The sequence below is a fragment of the Rhinolophus sinicus genome, chromosome 2 (assembly GCF_057876585.1).
Source record: "Rhinolophus sinicus isolate RSI-liver-muscle chromosome 2, RSI-T2T, whole genome shotgun sequence".
NCBI lineage: Eukaryota > Metazoa > Chordata > Mammalia > Chiroptera > Rhinolophidae > Rhinolophus > Rhinolophus sinicus.
In genome coordinates, this window is record NC_142502.1 from 130789065 (window position 1) to 130806929 (window position 17865).

Below are 17865 nucleotides of genomic sequence, written 5' to 3' on the forward strand. Positions count from 1 at the left end.
CTGGATGATCCTAAACTTTCTGATTAACACTGTTAAAATCCAAATTGTCCAGATAAAAATAAATGACACTTAACTACCTAAGGTATATATGTTATTTGCATACCAACACCAATGATTTACTTCCAACACTACAGAAAGCTAACCCTATAAAGGTAGTGCATCAAAGAGAAAAAAAAAAGAAAGAAAAAAGAGGTTTACTCTGCACTGATGAGTTCAGATCCACAATTATACAAATGATGCTTATTTGGAAGCAGTTAATGATATGTGTACCCAAATTCTTAAGGAATGCAACATTCCTGACCCATTTACAATACAAATGATTCAACTAACAGGACTGAAGCTTTCTGAATCTGAAAGCTCCAGAAGTTTGGCTCCTTTTTTTCCTTCCCTTTAAAGTCTCCCTTGGCAATATTGCCAATTTAGATATTCAGTTGACTCTTCTAAGCAAGTGAAGTCCACATCAATGCCTGAAGTCCCAACACCTCCTTTGACAAACACACTACCAGTCTGCAGTGCACAACGAACATGGCCTTGTAGCTGTGACAGTACATTAAGAGCACAGTAAGACCAACTCACTTCATTATCTTAACACAAATCAAAATCCCATCCTGAATTATTATTTTCTCATTAACCTTGCTTAAACTTTGAATCATTTTTCACACACTCTTATCTTTGTTTTCCCTTTGCTCCATCCCCATATATTCAACAAGTTAAACTGCTCTTTATGTCTGCTATGACCCTTGAGTCTTTCCCTTTAATCTGTATAAATCCCACTGCTTTTGTCAAAGCACTTATTATTACATATCCCAATAAGCATGAATTGTGACACTCATATCTTCTACTCCCAAAGCAATGTTCCCCATATTACTTGACTAATAGCAAGAAAGTGTTCAGACAGATTGAACTCTTAATCATACTCTGGATATCCTGCTACTTCACCTGTGAACTCAAAAGGTGGATTTAGCCATCATTTTAGCAGGGGATCTAATCTGCTTCTTTTAAAAAGCTTCACCAGGTTAGTCTTTGACACTTTTTTTGAACAGTGATCTTTAAATTACAGACTCATGTAGGCTGCTGTGAGCACAGAATTACAAGTCTATTAGTGCTGGTTGGCAAGTGCATTTATTAGCATTAATGTATCAATTATTTTTAATTAGTTCTTAGAACTTCTTTTTCACCAACAGGAAAGTCATTAGCTGCAATTTGCAAATGAAAATGATCACACTGTTTCCCATGCCCCACACGATGATGCCTCTCATTACCTAACCTAGAAAACCACTTACTATTTTCTCTCATGTAGTCCCTCTTTTCTCTTTATCTAACAACATTTGGAAATCTTAGCAATGAGGCAAAAAGTGTCCTAATTGCTCCTGTACTGATAACAGGGTGAATGCTGACCTCCTCTATTATTTTTTTCTAGTTTATTTCTGTATAACTAAATCAACAAAATACATTTTAAAGACTAAGGAAACTGACTTTGGAAATCACAATAGTTTTGTGGTCAAGGCCAAAAAAGAGGAACACCTTCCACCTCTACCTTGTAGATCATTTCAGACGTAAGTGATTATAGTCTTTTCATTCAATGAAACTTTTTGCAAGTTTTGTTTAAAAGTGACTAATTTTTGAATGTTATATTAGTCCTTTAAATGCATTAACATATCATGGAAACATTTCTTTGACAGAGCAGTTGGTTCATATTTGAGGCAGAAGATAATATCACACATCTATACCAGAAATAAACTAAATTAGTTTAGGCCAAAATATTAAGTTGCTCCATTTATAAGGACTCATTAACCTGTGAGGCAGTAAACAGATCAATAATTGGCTAACTGAACACTTAGTTCAATGAAAAGCAACACAAACCATTAAAGTATAAACAAAGTTTAATTTACAAAAATTTACTTTTTAAGCTCAGTTCAGAGTAATTTAAATGAAGCAACACAATATAATTTACCTGAAAAAAACTAGAATATCCAAAAGACTCTGAAGTGAAATTTAACTTGGTTTATATTTTGACTATAGTGCAAAGGCATCACAGTTATATATGGTGTCAAATGTTATTTTAATGGCTTTCAACCCTTGCTCGTTGGAGCAAACTTTGGCAACTACCACAGGTTACACATGGGAAATCTCAGACATCCTCATAAAAGTCATAACCAGGACTATACTGTTTACATAAAAATTAAGATAAAATTTTATGTAAAATAGTGAATAATTTGCATTTTTCCTTATCATATTTTAAAGCACATTGGCATACACACACACAAACACACGCACATGCCTGCAGTCTGACAATTAAGTTTGTGAACTTATTGCAAAGCTGTTGCTAACCATTTTTTGATATCAGAGGGATTATTCATTATGAATTTGTACCAACTGGAGAAACAGTTAACCAAGTTTACTATTTGGAAGTGCTGAAAAGGCTGCATCAAAAAGTTAGAAAAAAACGACCTGAACTTTTTGCCAACAATTCATGGCTCTTGCATCATGACAATGTACCAGCTCACAGGGTGCTGTCTGTGAGGGAGCTTTTAGCCAGTAAACAAATAACTGTATTGGAACACCCTCCCTACTCACCTGATCTGGCCTCCAATGATTTCTTTCTTTACCCGAAGATAAAGGAAATATTGAAAAGAAGACATTTTGATGACATTCAGGACATGAAGGGTAATAGGACTACAGCTCTGATGGCCATTCCAGAAAAAGATTACCAAAATTGATTTGAAGGATGGTCTAGGTGCTGGCATTGGTGCATAGCTTCCAAAGGGGAGTATTTTGAAGGTGACCATAGTGATATTCAGCAATGAGGTATGTAGCACTTTTTCCAAAGATGAGTTCACCAACTTAATTGTATACACATATATGCAGAGGATGCTAAAAAATGTATATACATTTTAAGAAAGGAAAAAACTGTATTAAAATTATGCTGATGGTAACCACTTTGAGCACCTCTTGTAATTGCCGATATCAAATGTGACTTGTATTCATCTTTTGTTGCCAGCATCTATTTAGTATTATAAGTTTAATACAGTTTTTTCCTTTCTTAATATGTGTATACACTTCTGGCACTCTGTGTGTGTGTGTATGTTTATATATATATATATATATATATATATATATATATATATATATATGTTATATATATATATAATTAAGTTGACAAATTTAATACATATATAGTTTATTTGGTGCTTAGACAGGAATAAATGCTTTACAAACCATGGCCTTTTCTGTCCTCATAATGTACAGTATTACTGTCAACAGGGTGGAATTCATAAAAGCCCACTTAAATTATATGGAAAACCTTATTATGTTCTAGAGTGTATTCTTAGCACAAAACTCATTTGATATTCAAAACAATCCCTAAGTTCCTTAACTTACTTTCCTCTTTCTCAAGATGAGAAAACAGAGGCACAGGGAAATTATATCAGTTGTCTCAGACACAAAATTATTAATTTCATTATAATTGGACCCAAATCTGTAGTCTCTAATGCTAACTACCTTTCTTGAGGTGATGCTCAAAAATATTGACTGATGAATGAATCAGAATAGAATTCATGCAAGATTGAGTATAACCAAAATTGGCAATTCTTTCCTAATTATGCAATAAAGTCATAAATCTATACCATACTGATATTAATACATAATTCTAATTCAACTCAAAACTATATTACAGAAGCTTTCCTATCTGGCATGGTTGACTTCATAGCTTCTTGGTTGCAAATTTCACTTGCAGTTCAAAATTATTAAATAGTAATTGAATTTATCTCAAATTTTAACTTAAAACCCAATGCAAGCATTCTGTGTTGGGAAAACCCAGGCGAGAAGTGGTAGCTGCTCAAGATGGCAGCAGCAATTTTACATATTCCGTGCAATGGTTTGAAACAATTTTCAGGTGCCGGCTGAGAAACAAGACTTAAAATTTTTAATATTAATATTTATTAATTCTGAATATTTCATCATTTAACTAAAAACTCTATTTTTTACATAAAATGCACTTGAAGAATCAGTGAAGAAAGTACAAGTGGAAAAGCATGTGAATATTTGCAGAAATTGAAAGTGCCTCTCTTGCATTGACTGTGGTAAAGATTTCTGTGATGGGAGATGTCTGGTAGAAGAAGAGACTGGGTAATGCTTAGAAAATCAGAGGTGACTGTGGAGGCGGTGTTCTTCCTCATTGCCTGGAAAGAAGCAGTTCTTCTGAAGAGATGTTGTGTGTGGGGGAGCAATGACTATACAAATCACATAAAATGACCAAGTGGAGGTCAGCAGTATTGCAACCAGGGTTATAAAAGTTAAACCCAAAAGAGTGATATTAAACAGCAAGCATGGTTTAAAAACTTAATTAATAAAAAGAACCAGTTTCAGCTTCAAAGTGAGAGAACTTTTAGGATAAATTAGTGGTTGACAATGTTCTAAGCAGAATGGCAAATTTTCAGAACTGGAGAAAGAACAGTTTAAACGTTCATAAAGAATCTAATCTGGAACATTTGTGGGATATCTTTCCAAAGCTTCCAGCAATAGAACTTCCTTGTACCTTCCTTTATGTGAAAGAATGAACTGAATGCAGTTGCAGAGATTTCCCCACTGTGCAGAGAAAGGAACCAGTCGGTAAGAAAAAAGATAGTCACTCATTCAAGTGGTAAACCCTCAGGCAGAACTCTCCGCCAAGGCTCCATCCCCCAAAACAAATAAAACCATAGAAGAGCAAGCAGAGGTGAAAAAGAATAAAAGAAAAAGGAAGGGAGAGTGGCAGAAAATAGGGAAAAAAAGCGCTAAAATTAGAAAGTTACAAAGAATATTAAGTCAGTAGTCCAAAAAGTGCCAAAAAGAATTAGGAGGCTGAGCTTGATGGAAGATGATGAAACTCCAAGGCCAATGACTCAGAAAAGAAGAAAAGCAAGAGGACGAGCCAGGGCAAATGTAGGTGGAGAAATGAATGGAGTTGAGAATTATGAGGGAGACACTAATAGCAGAGAGACAAAAGCAAGTGTAGGAAAAAAATGATATTTGGAAGTTGCAACATATTCTAAGAAGAAAAAGATGTTCCCAGGACGTTCTGAAGTTGGAGAAAGGGAAGATAAGACGATCCTGTGAAAGATAAATTCAACTGGAAGGAAACGGTTAAGGCAGGTCTGGGACAGGGTCCATTCTGAATTCAATAAACTTTCAGTGTCAAGTTCTTTAAGATGGAGAGAGAAATAAAAGCTGTTTGCAAAGTCACGTCAGTGCAAAATGCTTCACTTACTTTTTATGTAATACTTTCAGTCTTTTTTTCAGCTTTCTAGCCCTCACTGAATTTGCAAATTTTCAGTAACTTGGCTGGCTTGTATTTGAAAGTGTTCAACTAATTTTAATGGAAACAACTCTTTTTTGACAATCATAATTGGATTGATGCAATATTTAATTAAATTATGTAAATATAATAACCGATATACTTGGAATGAATAGGCGTGGAAACAACAAAATCAATCTTGATGAGCATAATATTCAGCTTGTGGGAGCAAATATTCATAAACTTCTTAGAGTGTATCTACCAGCTCCATGTGCTTATCAAACTTTGGACATCAGTTAATTTCCACAGCTGCATAGGAGAATGTTTATTAATCCTGCAATAAGCTAAGTGGTGGTTATGTAAGACAAATTCCTTAGTCATAATGATCAGTCACAGGTCTCTGACAACTGTTGATTACGTTTTTTTCTAAGTGTCGATAGCTCACAAAGAGAGTACTTCCCTCTGTGCTTGCCTCTGAAGGGCACAGAATACACCACTTCATAATATGCCACTATGACATAATGGTTACTTTGAGCTAAAGGCATTTAAAAAACAGCAAATGCAGGAAGATCATTTGATCTTCCCTTTTCGTCCTGAAAACAGGAGATAAAAACTCCTGTGTGAAAGATGCCTTCCCTATACCAGAAAAAAATAAAATGTTCTTCAATGGGCATAAGAGCTGAGATAATTCTTTACAAACAGACATTGGTAAAATAATTCTCATATTCCTTTAGCTTCCTCACATACATTTTAGTTGAGTTACTTTTCCACATATACTTCTTTTTATTCAGCCTGGTATAAATGAATTTAGGTTCTGCCACTTCACTGTATCTCCTTTTCCTTATGGATGCTCTCACGTCACATAAAACACACATTTGTATGTATGCTTTTCTCCTTTCAATGTATCTTCTGTTAGTTTAATTCTCAGATCCAATCAAAAAACCTAGGAAGAGAGAGATAAAAATTCACTTCCCCTATACCTCTTAGTTTTATTGTGTAGAGTTTAAGAGAAAGACAGTTTAGAGTAAGGGAAAAAAAATGAATTTAATTCTCACGTTTGCTACTTATTAGCTGTGTGATAACTTACTACATTCCTTAATCTCTCTACATATCAGATTTCTCATCTGTAGAATGGAAAAAATGTATGTATCACGTTTTGGTAAGGTAAATAAAAGCTATGTACCTGGGTGTAGTGTAATGCCAGGTAAAAAGTACAGTTTAAAAATATGGTAGATTTACAAATATATGGTGATGGAAGAACAGACGCTGGGTGGTGAACACACAATGTGATATATAGATGATGAATTGCAAATCTGTACACTTAAAACCTGTGTAACTTTACTAATCATTGTCACCCCAATAAACTTTAATTAAAAAAGGTACATTTAACTATGCTCCCAATCTCCACTATAATACCTTCTTTTATTAGTTATCCTTGTTTCTATATTTTCTGTACGTCCATCAGACTTGAAGAGGTCTAAGATGTATACTTGACTTCTTATACTCCTTCTCTTGGAAATCTCTTTCTATTAATGCTTTTCTTGGTTCATTACATTCTCTCACTGACCATCAACAACAAAGACTTTGCCAATCTACCTCCTTTCTATTTATTTTACCAAATCACATCATCTCCTATCAGTTTATTGAGAAAACTCATTTGAAGTCATTTTTGACATATATGTCATTGAATTGCATTGTGAAAAATCCAACCAACACAGTAAATCGAGGAGTGATTAGATACTCTGTTTACTGTAGGAAAAAAACAGAATTATAGTACAGGACAAGAATAAGAGATTATCTATGAGATATTTAGAATAACAGTACAGGAACAAAGTTGGAAGAGAAAGAAGTTAGGTTCCAAGCTCTAGATGTATAGGTGCTGAGACATTGACAGAGGAAAGACTACTGGTTATTCAAAATGTACTTGTTTGCAAGAAGCATCACATAAATATTACTGTTCCAACTACTGGCATGATCCTCTGCTTTAAGATGTGTCTTAGAGGCCCCATCACATCCCGAACTTGTAAAATATGCCCTTATTTCTGAAGCAAAAGCATAGCCAGAGATCCAAAATAATTCTAAATCCTATTAATACAGTAGACATGTAACAATGATTTTCTTTTCTATAGAAATAGGAAAAATATTGTAATCCGAGTCTATAAAATTATAAAAAAAGCAGTGACTTAGGAACATGATTTAAATGCTTTCCCACATCCCAGAGCACTCAAACTAGAGCACATTCTCCTTAAAACCTTGAAAGAGATCAGTTCATGGTAAATAAAACATGATCAACAGTAGCTTGAGAATATATTTACAGAAATTATTATCCTGAAAATAATGAGTAGTACAGACTGAAAATATAAATTGCATTCTCATGTCTATTGCTAGGACTACATGGAAAAATTTTTTCCAAGTTCACACTTTCTTCTCTCTCACCCTCCCTCTGTCTCTCTCTCATCTTATATTTCCCTGGTGGATAACTGGTGATAAAAATCAAACATTAAGAATTTTTACTGATTCATACATAACCAGGAACTTCAGTATAAAACAACAACAACAAAACCATCTTCAATAGGACAAAAAAGATTGCTTTCCATGGAAAGGTAGAACGAAAGACTCTGAACTATTTCTCAGATTTTAAATGTGTCCTCTGAACATGTGGAAATGTGGCACTATGAATGAGTTAGTTCCAATACTTATTATCTGTGTGATCTTGTAAACCTTAGTTTATCTCCAAATATTAAAAAAAAAAAAGCCTTTCCCACAGTTATGTTGATAAAGTAAAATGAGATGATGAACTATGCAACTTGTTTGCTACAATACCTAGTACAGAGTAAGCCCTTCATAAATGATAATTAAATTGTTTTTTATCATATCAGCATTTGTATTAGTATCATTTAAATTATATAAGTAAAGCCAAATTAAGCTGAGTTAGTTATTAATCTCACAGTTTATACCATTGATTTAAATGGAAGTCACTGGACCATCACAGAATACTAAGGAAAACACTATAAATTATATATACTGGATATTAAGTAGAACATAGCTACATATATGTATGTGTTCTAAATCAAATATCATTGGGCATTATATACAAGCCTAGAAAATAATAATGAGGACTCAAGAGCTGAAAAATAGCTATGCTACAAAACTACAAAACTATAATAATTTCCACACTTAACACATTTTTTTAAAAAATTGATTGGGGTGACAATTGTTAGTAAAATTACATAGATTTCAGGTGTACAATTCTGTATTACATCATCTATAAATCCCATTGTGTGTTCTCCACGCAGAGTCAGTTCTCTTCCATCACCATATATTTGATCCCTCTTACCCTCATCTCCCACCCTCACCCCCCTTACCCTCTGGTACACTTAACACATTTTTAGGGTTCCCTAAAACAGAGGCTTGATATCATTTTCTGTAATATCCATAGATATGGATAAAAATACAGAACCATGTGTGGTCATGCCAATAGGTCATGCCATTAACCTGGAGAAGACTATAGTCTTTTGAATAGATAAGAATTTTAGCCCAGGAAATAATTAATTAGAAAAATCAGAACAGTATGTAATTAATTAGTATATATTATTTAATACATATGATAAGCCGTAGAGAAAATATTTTACATTATATATAAAAAAACAAAGACTAAAACTAAAAACAGTTTAGTAGTTATCAGAGGGTATGGAGCAGAGGTAGAAAAAGGTAAAAGGGGTCAAATATATGGTGACAGAAGATTTGACTCTGGGTGGAGAACGCACAATGCAATATATAGATGATGTATTACAGAAACGTACACTTGAAACCTATTTAATTTTACTAACCAATGTCAACCAAATAAATTTAATAAAAAATAAATTCTCAACAAAGTGACATAATAACAAGAAAAGTTATTTGACCTGATGATTGTATGGGACATGAAGCTGTACTTCGTTCCTTGCAGGAAATAGGACCAAGGCTCATGAATGGGAGGAGGCGAATATTTGACCAAGGTTAATATTCGTGAGCTATTCTAATTACATCCATCAGATACAGAAGAATCATTTTCCATAATTCTCAATCATGATTGACAAGGCATGATGTGGATATATGGGAAGAGGGAACTTGTTTATTTTTAATGGCTATCATGTACTGTTACAAGGAACTCCTGTTTATTAAAGAGAAGTGCATAACAAAATCACTAGGGTAACTTTTTGAAGGGCTTAACTTGCAAGAAGGCTGATTCTTCACCCACACTTGAGAAACAGTGCTGTAAGGAAAGTATGATCAGTACATTATCTCCTATATTAAGGGCTCCACAAGAATGTGTTCTACAGTAAAGGAAGTTTACAAAAATCATAGGCAATAGAATAAGACTTTGTAAGAGCTTAAAAATTGTACTTTGAAAATTTCTTAAGTGGGGTCAGTGAAAAGATGGAATAGAATTGAGGTATAATTTACCAATGAGCAAAATTGGGATTAGAGAAACAAGGAAGCATACTTTAGTTCAATGCGGAAATTTTCAAGACATAATGAAATGGCCTTCCTCAAATGAAGTGTTATTCTACCATGACAAAAGTCTGGACAATGCCGAAAGAGCAGTGACAAATATATGGCACAAGCACTCCTGTTTTTCTGCTCTACAAATTATAGATACAATTGATTTGTGTACTTTCTTTTTCCTTTTGAGCATGGATGAGGTAAGAATTATTCATAGCACAGCACAACAGGTAGTGTACAAAATGGATTAAATTTGACATGCAACATAAAATCTATTTGAAATAGATCTATTTGAACAAAATTATTTCTGTCTCTAAATTCTAAGATTTTATGAGTCAGCATTCTGTATGATTTTAGAAATACACAACGCATAATTTTTGTGATTCTAGTTTGTGTCCTTCTTCTGCACATGCAATGTGAAATCCTGAAGGGTTCACTCTAAAGTTTTATGATAACCATTCTTTCAAAGCTTTGTCAAAATATTGAAAAATACTTTGAAAATTTTCCCAGTAAATATTAATCATATGCCAGGAGAATAACAGCACTACACTTCCTAAAATAAAATAAAACTTGATTAAAAAAAAAAAAGAATCTTAGTCAGTGTAGAAAACATTTAGTGACCTACAACATAGATAAAATTTTGCTGGACTTTCTGCAAATGTAGAATATGGGGACATGGAAAATTGTGTTTTAATAAGTTTTATAGAAAAAGCTGTATAGTTAGGAAAATCATATTCCCCAAAGGATGAGAATTAGAAGCCAACAAATATGGTTACATTTTCCTCCAAAATAGTATTTAAGATGTGAAAATAGTACTGTGCTCAAATCATAACATTCAAATACAGTCCTGCATTGGTTAATGACAGGGATGCTCTATATCACTGTCTTCCACTTCCACCTCTTGTCCCACTGGAAGGTCTTCAGGGGCAACAGCATGCATGGGGCGGTCATCTCCTATGATAATGACGCTACCTTCTGGAATAGCTCCTGAAGGACCTGCCTGGAGCTCTTGAGGATGTGTCACTCTCTTTAGAAATTAGAAATGTGTCCATGGTGATTTGCTCGGTTTGTTTCTTTCTTCCCCCCCCCCCCCCCATCATTTTTGCTTGTAAGCAGTTAATGTATCATGAACATTCCTCTCTTTCAGTAAAAACCTTTCAGTGTTGGAGGTCGATGTTTTCAATCATTTTAAGGAGCTTGCAGAGGTCTGTATAAGCTTCTACTAAACCCTTCACTATAAATTTTATTTTTCTTTTCCCGTACTTTCCTTTTCTCTTGCCTCTTCTTCAGTTATGCATTCCTGTTCCAGTTCCAATTACTCCAATTAGTCAATTCCTCAGGAACCCCTGCTAGCAGCTCCTCCATGTCATTGTCATCTACACTCAGGTTCAAGTTGCTTACCATCTCAACCACAACCTTGTTGATTTTTGCAACTTGCTTATCCTTGCAAATCCTTTGATGTCATGGATGAACCTGTTGAGTATCCTTCCAGATTCCACTCACACACTCTTTGCTGAGATCACCCCAAGCCCAAACAAGGTTCCTGCTGCCATCATAGATGGTTTAATCCTTCCAGAATTGCATCAGTGTCTTCTCAGGGTCTTCCTCAGTTGCAGCAACAGCCTGGGCAAAGGTCCTTTGATCAACGGCCTTAAAACATGTTTTAACTCCTGATCCATGGGTTGGATCAAAGAGGTGGTGTTTGGAGGGAGAAACACCACTTTGTATTGGGATGAAGATCACCAGTAATAGGAGGATGTCTGAGAGCATTATCAACAATAAGTAAAATCTATATATCACATTGTATGTTCACCACCCAGAGTCAAACGTCCTTCCATCAGCATATATTTGACCCCCTTTACGCTCTTCTACCTCATTTGTTGCTTTCAGTTTTATATCCCACCTATGAGTGAAATCATATGGTTCTCGACTTTTTCTGTCTGATTTATTTCATTTACAGAATTGTACATTTGAAACCTATATAATTTTATTAACCAATGTTACCCCAATAAATTTAATTTAAAAAAATGCTCACTTTATTCATTGAGTCAGCAAACTTGTATGAGGCAACCACCCAAGTCAGATGCTGTGATGGTTGTAACTTAACATTTATTTCATGATTATTGGATGAATGATTATCTCATCCACTAGACTGTCAGCTCCATGAGGGTAAGGACTTTGTCAGTCTTGCTCAGTGCTATATCCCCAGGACCTACAACAGAGTAGATGATCAATAAGTATTTGTTAATTGAATCAAATGAGTCAATGAATAATAAAATCTACGCAAAGACAAATGAAAAAAGAACAATAAGTAAAATCTCAAAAGCTATATTATTGTCCAAACAGCACTTCTCCATTTTATTGCTAACGCAATTCAGGAGGGCATCTTGGAAGAGGAGCTGGGTCATCCATGGCTCCTTATTGCTCCTCTGGTACACTGCTGTGTGTGCTTACTGATATGCTTGAAGGCTCTGGGATTCTCACGTGCCTGCAACATGGCCCGCAAGTAAGACTTTATCCTGTTCTTAAAAGCCTTGAAACTTGGCATTGACTTGACCTCCTTATGAATGGAAGTTCTTTCAGGAATCTGTTTTCAGAGTAGTGGGGGTTTCATCCATCTGGATATTTGCTCTGCTAAGTAATTTTCCTCCACAATCAGCTTATCTAGAGTTTCCAAAAATTCTTCAGCTACCTTGACATCAGCACTCGCAGACTCACCACTCACTTTCACGTTATGTAATAAATACCAATTCTTGAATTGTTCAATCACCCAGAGATAGCAGTAAATTTAACACCAGCCTTTCCTTGCAAAATTGCAAACAAACTTTTTACTTTGCCCATGATCATGTGCTGAGAAGGACACACTTTTGTGTGTCTAGTCTTCAATACTAGTCATTAAAATTTTCTCCATATCTGATATAGGCCTTTATTGAATTATTTTTAGTCTTGTTGCAGTTAATGAAGCAGATCATTTAATAGGTTTCATCACTTTGTTCTTGTTCTTCTAGATATTAGCTATGGTGGAATGTGACCTCCCTGACTGGTGAGCAATAACCATCACTAACTTTTTTTTTTCTTTTTTTAAATTTTCTCTTCTCTTCTCTTCTCTTCTCTTCTCTTCTCTTCTCTTCTCTTCTCTTCTCTTCTCTTCTCTTCTCTTCTCTCGTCTTTCTTTCTCTTCTCTTTTCTTCTCTTTTCCCTTCCCTCCCCTCCTCTCCTCCTCTTCCCTTCCTTTTTTTTTTTTTTTTTTGCCTTCCCTTCTTTTCTTTTCTTTAACAACACACATTTATTTCTCATAGTTCTGGAGGCTGTGAAATCCCAGATGAAGATGCCAGCTTTTCAATACATGGTGAAAGCCCCCTTCTTGGTATGCAAATTTCAGTATTCTCATTGTACCTTCATTGATTTTCTACTTGCATAGTTCTTTATCACTTTTAATTTCATTGACAGGTCAATTACTTAACAAGGCCTGTTACTGGCAACATTAGCAGTAGCTATTGTATGCGTAGGGGCCATGATGAACAAAACAACATGAGATTTAATGAAGCACAAGAGAAAATGATGCAATCAATAGACATGGTAAACACAAGATATATGAACCCACTCCCAGTGTAACATGGCATAGTGATTTGTAGTACATTTTTTATAAGTAGAAACAGTATACTCTGAAATAACAATAAAAAACATAGTATAGTAAATACATAAACCAGTAACATAATCATTTATTATCATTATCAAGTATTATGTACCGTACATAATTGTATGTGCTAATCTTTTATAACACTGGCAGCACAGTAGGCTTGTTTACACCAGCATCACCACAAATATGTGAGTAATGCATTGTGCTATGATGTTAAAATGGCTATGACATCACTAGGTGGTAGAAATTTTTCAGCTCCATTATAATATAATGGACCAACATCATATATGTGGTCACTCATTGACTAAATGTTATTATGCTGTGTATGACTGCATTGTATTGGCAACATAAAGTGATAGTGATGCAATAACAGAGCAGTTTGCTGTAACTTTTAGTTTACTTTTTTCCCTGACATTATTTTCACTAGATAATAACAAAATCACTATTCTTACAATTTTTATGATCACTAAGCCTATTCTGATTTAAATAACTAAACATTCGAGTTTGTGTTAGTTATCTATTACTGCATAACAAATTACCTCAGGATAAACACTTTATAATCTCATAGGTTCTGTGGGTCAGGAATTGTAGGCATGACTTAGCTGGGGCATTTGCTTCAGGTCTCTGATAAAACTTCAGTCATGGTGTCAACTGGGACTGTGGTTTCATGTGAATGGTCAAGTGGGGACTATGTACTCCTAAACTCACCCACATATTTATTGGCAGGATTCAATTCCTTGTGAGATGTTGAACTGAGGTTCTCAGTTCCACACTGAATCTTCTTCAGTGATTTACCATGTGGGGCTCTCCACAGGTCAACTGCCACCATATAACTGGCTTGTCTCAGATTTGGTGAGGGAGAACATAACACATGACTTGTAAAATTATCACATCAATAGCGCTGGTTACCTAAGTAAAATCACATGAAGATCCCATACTTTTCATAGCAGTAAGAAAAAAAATAAAACTGTTATTGGGGAAAAATTTTAATTCTTACACATTATTTGATTTAAAATCTAGCTTATTTACAAAAGCAATACGGATCTTGTGTAGAAAATGCAGGATCTGCGTCTTGTCCCACTAATTATACGCTTCATTGAGATGTTTGCTCTTCTGTTCTCCTAATAACTCATAACTGTATTATATTAGGGTTTCGTAGAGTTTCCAAGTTATAAATGACCTTAAAAATCAAGTCTACCTCCATGTCCATTGAAAGACTTGAAATACGACTCCTGCTATGAGATCGCTATAGTTCTTTACTCTGAGTAATTAAAAAACATATAGTTTGAACTTTACTGCTTGAAAGTCATCATTATTTAAACACTGCTTGTTATCAGTTGTATCCCTGTGACTTCAAATAATAATTTAATTATTTTCCTATATTAAATAACTTTCTTTCCTTCCTCAGTAATTTTGTTTTTCTCCATCAATGATTGTTGACAATGTGCAGACTAATGAAAAGAGCATTAGGTTTGGTGGCCAAAGGAACTCAGCTAATATCTAGAATTAATTGGTGTTATTCCCTTGGACTTTAGAAAGTTGCTTAACCTCTTTAATCCTAACTGTCTTTTTAAGTAAAATGGGGTTAATTACGTCTCACAAGACTGAGATGATGCTGAATAAGAAAACATTTTAATATCATAGCATTAGCCTTGTCATATAGTGAGTTAACCATAAATAAAAAATCCTTTCCTCGTTTATTGATTTATGTATTACAACACAGCATCTAAATATTTAGGGAATTTCCCCACAGGGGAAATGTGTTAAGGAGAAGATTCTGTTTCTAAGATAAAAGGTGATAAGTTCAGACTCTCAATTTCCCAGCCTGACTATTTTTTAGGAACAGATAGGTGTTTGTGTCAGTCCAACACAAGAGCAAAGGAGTAGGGCCAATGGATGATTTGTGCTGGTAGTGGGCGTAATGGCAGCAGTCTACGCTTATTTCAGGAATAACAGTGGTCAAAGCATCATTGCTCAATATCCAGCACTTAAGGGGCAACTTAGAGTAAATAGTGACTCTAATCTGCATAATACTATATATTAGGGGGGAAAAAACACACAAAACACAATATGCTGATTTTATTATTCAGTGTATTCACTTCAAAAGTTTTTCAGCCCCTGTCATTTGGAGACTTATTTTAGTCAATTAAGTATATTTGTAGTCATCTTAGATTTGTTTAAAACAAATAATTTTCTAAAATGCTTGAAAGTTCCTAATATATATTGTTTTCCTAATTTCTTTAAAACCAACCCATCTCAATCTTGCTCATTTATGCTCTTAGTGATATATATATCTATATATCTCTCTCTATATATAGATATATATATGGACATAGACATAGATATAGATAGATAGATAGATAGATAGATAGATAGATAGATAGATAGATAGATAGATATAGATATAGATATAGATATATCTACTATAGAAGTGCTATATCTTATAGGTTGTAGTCTATGATTGGTTCTATGGTTTGTAACATATAAGGGTAAATATGCAGTTTTAGAACAAACACTCAACTTGGAATCAGGTAAGTGGATTCTAGCCCACGGGCTATAAATAACTACTTGAAGAAATGGAGCATGTAGATTTATGTATTCTCTCTAGGCTTAATTTCTTTATGTTTGTTAAAAACGGGAAGCAAACACAAAATATGGAGATGAGAGGTCCCAAAAGTTCAATGCTAGAGTTCTTATTTGTTAATAAATGACATTCCTGCATTCAAATCCAAATATACTATGCTAGTTGAGAGTAACAACTCACTATCTGCTTTCTGTCCTAGTAATGAACTGTGGAGTGTATGTTCCACAGTGAGTAAATATTGGAAGCGCACTTCAAGAGAACTGATATGCAAAATATACCATGTTCAATATGACTTTAAGTGTAATATTCAATTAATTTATAATTAGAAAGTGTTTCTTATGAAATAATGCAACAGCTACTACTGTTGAGATTGCTACATTTATGCTCACCAGAAGAGAAGTGTTCAAATGATTAAAGATTTGAAATTGCTTTCAAAAATTATATTATAAAATCATAAAAAGATGTAAAATTTATAGTGTCTATTGTCTCTACTTTCATGTCAGTCAATTTAAAACAGTCACATACAAATTTGCTGTTTTACTTAACCTGAGGCTGAACAGTCCTGTAGTCTTTCTCTCTCTCTCCTTCCCTCCATATCTATCTCTAATCTCTACTGCATCTCTTTAACTGTCTGTCTGTCTATCTATCTACCTATCTGTCTATCTATCTATCTATCTATCTATCTATCTATCTATCTATCTATCATCTCTCTATCTATATCTATCTATGTAATCTATCATTTATATCCTTATATGCTACTTATAAGTCAGTCAGAAGTATAGTTTGTGATATGGGCCTCCACTCAATCATGAAAAACCTTCATCATCTTGAAGAACAAGGGAAACAAAACCTTAATTGTTCTTATGGTAGGCAGCCTTATAAAATAACGCGAATGATCCACATCCATTTGCCATATCCTCCCCCTGAGAGTGAGATGGACCTAGTGAGTTGCTTCTAATAAATGGAATGTTGTAAAAGTGGTAGGTTGTCACTTTCAAGTTTATAGCGAAAACACCATGATCCTTTTTTCTTATACTCCATCCTTTTTCTCTTTTTTTTTGTTTTTGTTTTTGGTTTGTTTTTTGTTTTTTAATTTATTGGGGTGACAATTATTAGTAAAATTACACAGATTTCAGGTGTACAATTCTGTATTACATTGTCTATAAATCCCATTGTGTGTTCACCACCCAGAGTCAGTTCTCCTTCCATCACCATATGTTTGATCCCCCTTACCCTCATCTCCCGCCCCCACCCCCAACCATCCTTTTTCTTATACTCTCTATACTCCTCTCTCTCTCTCTCTCTCTCTCTCTCTCTCTCTCTCTCTCTCTCTCTCTCTCTCTCATTTCTCTTGCTTGCTCTGAAGCAGCAACCTGCCATTTGTGGGCTACCCATTAAGGAAACCCATATGACAAGAAACTGAGGACAGTTTCTGGCCAAAAGTCATTGAGGAATTAAGGGCTTTGTCTCATAGCTCACGAGAAATGGAAACATTCCAAACATCAAGTTTGTGAACTTGGAAATTGAGCCTTCTGCATTCTAGACTTCAGATGAGACTACAGCCCTAACTCACTTGCGAAAGAATGCAGCCTTGTGAGAGACCCTGAACCAGACAATCCAGATAAACCATGCCACAAGTCCTAACCCAGAAAGACAGAGAGATAATTAATGTTTTGAACAACTAAGTTTCATCATAATGTACTATGCAGCAATAGATTACTAATATATTCCTCCTGCTACATTGACTTCTGGTGGCTAAAACTACATTATTGTTTTGTTTGTTATAACATGACCTTTCTTACTTATCTCAAGGGTCTGTAAATTAACACTGGTGGGTGTTGGCAACAGACAATAAGTGGGTTGAACATCTTTATCTATAGT

General features: G+C 34.6%; 1 pseudogene; it reads left to right on the top strand.

The window, feature by feature from the left end:
• The first annotated feature begins 3982 nt into the window (after window positions 1–3982).
• On the top strand, window positions 3983–4813 carry LOC148758913 (cell growth-regulating nucleolar protein-like; annotated as a pseudogene).
• The last annotated feature ends 13052 nt before the right edge of the window (window positions 4814–17865 follow it).